The 8,834-nt window shown below is 41.2% G+C and overlaps 1 pseudogene across 1 annotated transcript; it reads left to right on the forward strand.

Annotated features, from left to right (window-relative positions):
- The first annotated feature begins 959 nt into the window (after nucleotides 1-959).
- LOC307242146 (cytochrome P450 2K1-like) lies at nucleotides 960-8,834 on the forward strand (annotated as a pseudogene). Its single transcript has 10 exons — nucleotides 960-1,055; nucleotides 3,537-3,713; nucleotides 4,030-4,192; nucleotides 4,704-4,853; nucleotides 4,960-5,119; nucleotides 5,281-5,460; nucleotides 5,560-5,702; nucleotides 8,008-8,192; nucleotides 8,333-8,474; nucleotides 8,647-8,834. The product of its transcript is annotated as a cytochrome P450 2K1-like (transcript).

Raw genomic sequence — 8,834 nt, forward strand, 5'->3', positions numbered from 1 at the left:
CCCTGTCTGGTGCCTCCATGCAAGAACTACAGGAGGATCAGTCGAGTCCAGGTTTCTTCAGTCAATGATTGGGTCCAACAGGGTATCATGCTTTTTTGTGCTCATAGTCACGGTAATAAATCTATTGAATCATATGATTATATGACTTTTTTTTGTTGCAAATAATATTTAAACTAAATTATTTGAATGGGGAGATTTTCACAGTCTTTAGAAGCGGGGGGTAAATAAATAAATAAAATCTGAATCTATTCCATTTAGATTGTGAATGGTGATGAAATCCACAGTCAGCATCCCACTGCAATGGCAAGGTTGGATTTTTACTTTATTGTAGAACAATACCAAACATATTTTTGGAAAGGTCTCATCTTGGAGGTTAACATACTGTATCTAAGTTTGAGAGATTACAGTGGATCCTAATTGGAGATACTTACCTTTGAACCGTGACCAGAGGTCAAATTGGAAACCCTATATCTTAGTAATTAAAAGAGCTACCAAAATTAGGTCAACTGTTTTGGACAGCTCTGGACATGTACTTTTAGAGGGGTGGTAGTGTAAATAGGGGGCACCACTCAAAATGGCCTCACAAAATGGTGCAGGGACACAATGTATATATCAAAAAGGAGTACTACACTACCAATAATCCTCAGTGAAACAGAGACGTCTCTGATTGCTGGAGCTCACTCTTACCATGGAAATGTTTACAGCACTGGCTGATGGGTACACAAATTTCCAACCTCCTAAAAGCCTTGATGGGAGGTCCCAGTCCCTTGGTGACAGTGGTTGAGAGAGATGAATTGGGTCCGGAGATCTCAAATTCTAATATTTCAAAATCCGCCCTTCCTTGTGACAGACATCTGTCGCCGTGCCAGATAGCGGAGGTTACTGCGGTGCAACAGCGAGCCAAAAAAGGGTGTGGTTGGGTGGAGTGAGGTGCTGCATCTGTGGTCCCACTTGGGCCAATGGCTGGACAACACAGTGGTGGCTTCGGCCTGTCCAAGGCCCAAGACAACAAAGCAGGTGGGGAGGTCCTTGTGGAAGTCCAGCTTCTACAGATGGTGTGACGGCTCCTCGGGCAGTGGTGGTACAGGGGGGTAGCGGGGGTGTGTGGTAGAGGGTGGGGAGGGAGCGGTGGCTCAGCTGTGAGTAGTCAAACTGATTGACAGGGGATTTGAAAACTGTCATGTTGCTCATCTCTGTCTCTTCTGTCTCACAGCGAAGCCTGGTCCTGACATCCCAGATGACAAAACCATCAATACTGACAAGTAGTGTGAGGGACCCTAGTCGGCAAAGCGAGTGTCAACTATTTCATTTATTTAAAGAATTCTGTTTTATGTACCCAATATTACATGTACATTTAAATATTGTTACATTTTTGATGGATTTTTCATATTTATGTTAACTTTGAATTTATGGTTTAATGGCCGAAATATAAAATTTTAATATTGATTTTGTTACAATTGTATGCTCTTGAAAATAATTTAGATAATTTGAGTATTTTGTCATATTGTCAAGAATAAAAAAGAGAAATTCAATTATATAATAAATATTGTGATTTTATTTTAAGGCCAAATCACCAACCCCTAAACCACATATATAACCACAACATACAGTACATGAATACTTTCAAATAGAATAAAAGTTGTCTGATGTGGTGTTCAGTGCTTAGATGGACAGGGGGACAAAGGAGTGCTTATAGCGGTTGAGCCTACACTGGGGGACCCTGGAACGCCTGCCTGACGGGAGGAGCTGGTACTCAGAGTGGAGGACGGCCCACTCTACCTACTGAGCCACTGCCCCAGTTGGTCATCTCAGTAAATGCCCAGGTATCTGTAAGATCTCACCTGTCGTATCCTCTGGTCATGGATTACCATTGGAGATTGGTCACCAATGGAATTGAGGTCAAACACTATCTTCTGTTTTATTAACGTTGAGGATGAGAAAGTGTTCACCACACCACTGAATGAAGCTCTGCATCATAGACTTATGAAGTTGACTATCAGAGTAGTTCAAGTTCAAGAGATTATTTGCCATATACATATGGTCATATATATATGCAGTAAAAGGTCATGACACCCTGAAACTTGAGACCTAGGAACATCTCCATGTAATTGTGTGCACTTTGCATCTATCCATCTATCGATCTATCTATCTATCTATCTGTCTATCTATCTAATTCAGGCTGTGCTTATCCAAATTTCATGAAATATCCAAGGCCTAAATTGAAATTTTCCAACAGTGATGTAACTTCAACATAACTTAAGTTAATGCTTGTCTTTTAATTCATCTTTGTGCCTCTTTTCCTTCCAGTGAACAAACATGTCCCATTAAAACCGTCAATTTGATGAAAACCTCACTCTATCATTTAAACATGCAGTCAAATTGGTGAGACAGGTTTCTTGGTTGGGCACGCTGCTACTTTTGAACTTGCCACACACTATTCAAGAGAGAAAACGTGTCCTCTGCCCATCCAGGTTTTGGACAAATAGTAAATCGAAGTTTTGTTTTATATTTGTCTCATTTTAGTGTTGGTGTTAAACAGTATAAATGTTGTTTTAACCGCATTCAGGCGTTCATAGAGGGGGGAAAGTCAGGATTAAGCTGTTTGTTTTCCCACTCCCCATGTTTCCAATGTTTTAATAATTGCCTGGAGTGGAGCTTGTTTTTGTTAAATTTATTCCAGTTTCATGTTTACTGTTGTCACCTGCATGCCCACTCGACAACAGTGAAACATCCAACTGTAACAAAACAAACAAAAACAAGTTCTACTCCAGGCAGTTATTAATGCCTGCTCAGGTGATAATCATTATTAATACAGTGGTACCTCGACTTACGACTGCATCTACTTACGACTTATCCAAGATACGAGGAGCGATAGTCACCAAAATTTGTATCAACTTGTGACGGACTGCTCCAAGATACGACCGTGGAAATTTGCAGTTGGCCAACGGTGGCCAATCAGTCAGCAGTCAGTCACCAGTCAGTCAGCAGTCAGTCAGTCAGCAGTCAGTTAGCGGGCGACCTACATCGCGTGTGCACGTAGTTGGTGGCGTATGGATATTTCTTTCATATTTACTGTGTTTGTGCTGTGTATTTTGTGTATTTTGACCCTTCATGATATCATAATTCATATGGAAAAAATTCCTTGTACATACGAATGTTTTAACATACGACTGTTCTTATAGAACCAATTACAGCCGTAAGTTGAGGTACCACTGTATTGGAAATCTGTTTATTATTAATAATCGATGAGTTGTTTGGTCCAAAAAATTTCAAAAAATCATGAAAAATGTTGATCAATGTGCATTTGTAAAATATCTAGGAGCCATGTTGTAGTTGTTGTTGTGTTGCATGTGGTTCTGGCTGCTGCTCCGGTGCACTTCCGTCCCTCCTTCTCGACTCCTCCCCGCCCCCTCACCCACTGTGTGCTCTCCTTGGGTCTACCTTGTTGGATGGCTCCCCAACAGGACCAGATATTCCCTCTCTGGCAAAAGAGTACTTTAAGAATGTCTCCTGTTGAAGTGTTTGTCTTCCTCCAGTCCTCTGTTTCCATCACTCTGTCAGCCACTTTGGTTTTGCTCCTGGTTGTCAACCTCTGGTCTAAATGTTACAGCTTTCCAAAACAGCGAAAGCAGCCTCCTGGTCCCAGGCCACTGCCCCTGCTTGGTAACTTACTGCAGCTGGATCTCAGCAGGCCACATTACACCCTTTGTGAGGTAAGTCTACCTATACTTCAGTTTCATTTGTATTGCTTGTGGCCATTCTTGTTGTGCGTATTATTTGGTGATTGTGAGTTGCAGAAAATAATTTAATAAATTGTTAAATGAAATTTAAATTAAAGTTAAATGTAATAATACTATTATTTAACTTCTAGCTTTCCAAGAAATATGGATCTCATTCATTTGTATTGCTTGTGGCTATTCTTGTTGTCCGTATTATTTGGTGATTGTGAGTTTCAAAAATTAATTGAATGAATAGTTAATTTAGATCAAAAATTAAATAATATTATTATTTAACTTCTAATCTTTCTAGCTGTCCAAGAAATATGGATCTGTGTACACTGTCTATTTTGGACTCAAGAAGGTAGTGGTCCTGGCGGGATACAAGACAGTTAAAGAAGCCCTGGTCCACCATGCAGAGGAGTTTGGTGATAGAGAAATATCTCCGATCTTGAGAGACATTAATCAAGGACACGGTAAAGCATTTAAAATATAAACAGTTGTTTCATAAGTTATTAGAGCCTGTTTACGTTAACCAAGGCCGGACACAAGGAGGTTTGACAACTGTCATTTATCACAATGTGATACAGACATTAAATTGGTTATCTATGAAATAGTTTTGTTAAACAACATCTCATATTTGTTAATTATTTTAGCTGTCACTTTTAAAGAAACAGCCATTCAATGTTGGTGCTATGTATGTACTCCCCTAAATGCTATTTCCATTGTTGGTGGCCTTTCCCGGCAAGAATGCGACGATCGGGCATATGCAAGAGGTGAAAGGCAGCCTGGGTGAATTTGATAAAGCATGCTGCTTGTGGTCAGTAAACTGTTGATGTGGATGAACATTCACAAAAAAGAACAGATGAAGAACTATCCCCACCACGTCAAATGACCAGGAAAAATCCAACATATCAATTAATCAGAAGAAGGAATACTTGATCAGGAGAAAGGAACTTCTCTTGACTTCTCTGTGACGTTTGACAGGAATTGCGTTTGCGAATGGGGAGTCATGGAAAGAGATGAGGCGTTTTGCTCTGACAACCCTCAGAGAATTTGGGATGGGAAGGAAAGCTGCTGAGGAGAAAGTCAGCGAGGAATGTCACTATTTGATCAAGGAGTTTCAACAACATGAAGGTTTGAAAACGGTATAATGTTCTGTACATGTTGTGCTGTGATGTTTGAACTTCCATTGTGTAAATACTATAAATATTCTCTAAATAGATACCATCATGTTCTACAGGAAAACCCTTGGACATGATGCGTCCAGTGAACTACGCTGTTTCCAATGTTATCTCATCCATGTGTACGGCAGTAGGTTTAAATACACTGACCCACAGTTTAATGGAATGGTGGTTCGGGCAAATGAGACAATATGCCTCGGAGGTTCGGCACCAATTCAGGTAATCATGAGAATTGCTAACTGATACTATGTTTTTTGATTTTAATTCAACAACTTTCTCAGCAAATGAAAAAGATATGTACTGATTTAGTGCTTGAAATATTGTTAGTTTGATTACATCCTCTTGAATTATATCGTTGGTTTATTGTGATATTGTAACAGGTGTACAACATGTTTCCCTGGCTGGGTAATTGGATTAAGACTCATGAAGTGACAATGAAAAATATTGAAATGAACATCAAGGATATCAAGGACTTAGTCAGCGGTCTGAGTGAGCCTTTGAACCCTCAGATGAGCAGGTGTTTTGTTGACTCGTTTCTGATCCGTAAGCAAAAAGAAGAGGTAAGATGTTGTCTCTCATTTAAACACACAAGAATCCAAATAAATGTATCCAGGCAGTGTATGTGTCCATTTTTAAACACCGAGGGTCTGTTCTCACAGGATTCTTGTGTCAGGGACTCTCACTACCATGAGAAAAATCTAATAATTACCGTTCGGTAATCTATTTGCTGCTGGTACGGACACCACAGGAGGAACATTAAGATGGGGTCTGCTGCTCACGGCCAGATATGATCAAATTCAGGGTAAGGAAATGAAGGGACGTGATCAAAGAGACATCACCATATCTAAAACCAAGCTTTGATTGTCAACTCTGGATAAGTGAAATCAATTGGTTTACCCTGAGAATCCAGATTTGTTGCCTGTCATTAAATCGCCACCAAATATACTTTCTAATGCGACAAATAATCTCTTGAACTTGAACTTGAACTTGAACTTACAGTGTACTTATGCCCCTCACTCTCTCTGGAGCTTAGGTCAACAACTAAAGTCTGCTACAGTTCTCTGTCGCTCTGCCCTTCTTCCTCCTTCCTTGGGGGTTCCATGTCAGTGTACATTTGGTGATGTTGGTTGTTGGCTTTCATTATGTATGCCTGATCCATTTTCACCCTCTTGTCCTCATCTCTTCCAACAGTGCCGGATGAGTTCTCTCCCATGAATCCTTGTTGCTGATAATATTTGACGAACTGATTTTTATAATTATTCTGAAGCAGCAATTTATGAATTTCTGCACTTTCACAATGGTGGTCTTTGCTCTTCCTTCCATAGAGCAGGACTGACTTTACAGTGAACTTGAACAGCCTGGTCTTCTTGTGTGGAGACTCCAGATGTTGTTGAGGTCTCCAAATGCTGTTTGTGCTTTGCCGATTCAGGCCTTGACATCTGCTTCAGTGCCTCCCTGCTTGTCTATGAAGAATGAAAAGAAGAAACAGTCTTTATTCGTCACGCAACACACCACACTACAACACATGCTTGCACACACACACACACACATGCGTTGATGGTGGCCGGTGAAATGGATCCTCTGCTTTTGACTCATCCTGGCTTGTCCTTCCTCCGGGGGCACAGCCAGGAGCAGTGGGCAGCATACGTGGACGCGCCCGGGGACCAGGTGATAAATGTCCATCGCTGGACATTATGATAAAGGAAGGTTCTGTTCTCCAGCTCTTCCAGTGAGTCCCCACCCAGTGTAAGTGGGTTGTGACTAGGATTATTAATCTTAATTGTTTTTGTCTTTTTGTTGATGTCGGGTCCAATTTCTTAAACGGTATATACCAGGTTTGTGGTTATGTGCTGCATCTGTGAGGACAGTAGCACAAAATAAAAAAAATGGTTCTCCAATTCTCTCCTCGATTGATGGCCAAAGGGAAGAGAGTGGAGACAGTAGGCACCCCTGACCAACTCCTTTTTTACTTGGAAACTTGGGGTGAGCTGACCTCCATATATGATCGTACATGATGTTCCTTTATAGGACTTTCTAATCAAGGTGAAAATCTTAGTTGCTGTTCCATAGTGTGGAAGGAGTTTCCATCAGGTTTTTCAGTCTACACTGTAGACAATATCCATATAGTAGATTGAGTCCATGTAGATATCGGGGCCCGTCCATGGCATGGGCACCGGGGGCCATGCCCCACCAAATGACTCGACTCCAATAAAGATAGCCTCGTGGTGGGAGTTTACGTCAGTCTGGAGATTTGATTTTTAAAATACTGGTGGGAGATTTATTCGGCTATAAATGCAAGTTGCATCCAGTAGTGATCATCTGCACCATGCAAGAGCCCTTTATCCACTTTGTCCCGTATCCTAACCCCCTTCCATCGCACAAGAAGACATGAGAAACTTAGGGATTCAGCCTGAACTGAAGGCCATAAAAACTGGGCTGGATATGGATGAATGTGTTGGGGTGTGCACACAGAAACAGACGACTGATTCTAGAACAGGCTGTTGATGCTTAAGACTCAGCCATTACGTGTATAATATGAAGTTATTTTGAGTAGGAACTCTATAAGACAGACATAAACAGACATAAAACACAGAAAAAACGTTATAAATAGTGTAACGACTAATATTTTCAAAGACAGGGGGTGGTGGAAGGTAAAGGTATCAGAAGGAAAATAAACTGTAACATTGAGCACTATGTAAAATCAGAAAATAATTAAATAGAATCAGGCATTCATAACATTTTTCTCCAAAGTGTGAAAAAGTTGAGGATCTTTGAGGGAGATTTTCTCTGCTACAGGACTTTAGATGTACCAACTTTCAAATAAGCACATCTTCTTCAAGTATTTTCGGATCTCAATGCATGACACATCATTTGAAAGTGTGCCATCTGCACTTTAATAATGTGTTAAACCCTGAAACTGTAAAAAATCTCTCCCTACTTTGGATCCAAAACACCAGACTCTTATAAGTGCGTATGTGTGTGTACACTTCTGACCTCCGTCTCTCTGATTTCATACTACGTTGAAAGAAACATGAAGAGAACTCATCCATTGATGAAGGCTCGGGGCCCTTCGCCAGTTGATTTGATTTCCTATATTTAATCTACAGACCAGGTCCAGGAGGAGCTGAGCAGAGTGATAGGAAGTCCTCAGGTCCGAGGAGAAGACAGGAAGAAGCTGCCCTACACTGACGCCGTCGTCCATGAGACCCAGAGACTGGCCAACGTCGTCCCAATGTCCCTTCCTCACATCACCAGTCAGGATGTTACATTCCAGGGATATTTTATCAACAAGGTCAGATAGCTTGTACCAACAGACGCTGAGGATCAATAATGTCAAATTAAATGCACTATTTAACGTCCTGTTTCATATGTTTCAGAACTGTGTCACACGAGTCTCTGTTCTTCATCAAACTCTTCTTTCTATGATAACAGGGGACCACCGTGTATCCGCTGCTGATGTCAGTGCTTTATGATGAAAGCGAATGGGAAAGCCCCAACACATTCAACCCAGCACATTTTTTGGATGAGAATGGAACATTTGTGAAAAGAGATGCATACATGCCTTTCTCTGCTGGTACGGCAAAATGATTCATGTCAGCGTTGACTATAATCCTTCATGTCAAATGTTTGTTTGATAAATATGAGTTAAACATCACAAGATCTATAGCCAACCCTTCGTCACCAGATTTTGGTGACCAGATTTTGCATCTCCTAAATCTCATTCGTTAATGTGGTCTCTCTCTAAGGTCGCAGAGCGTGTCCAGGGGAGAGTCTGGCCAGGATGGAAGTCTTCCTCTTCTTCACCTCCCTCCTCCAGCGCTTTCGTTTTACTCCACCACCTGGAGTGAAAGAGGATGAACTGGATCTGACTCCAGCAGTGGGATTCACCATCAATCCATCCCCTCACCAACTATGTGCTGTCAACCGGTTCTGA

This window comes from Zeus faber (genome assembly GCF_960531495.2).
Source record: "Zeus faber genome assembly, chromosome: 1".
In the NCBI taxonomy this organism is placed as follows: domain Eukaryota; kingdom Metazoa; phylum Chordata; class Actinopteri; order Zeiformes; family Zeidae; genus Zeus; species Zeus faber.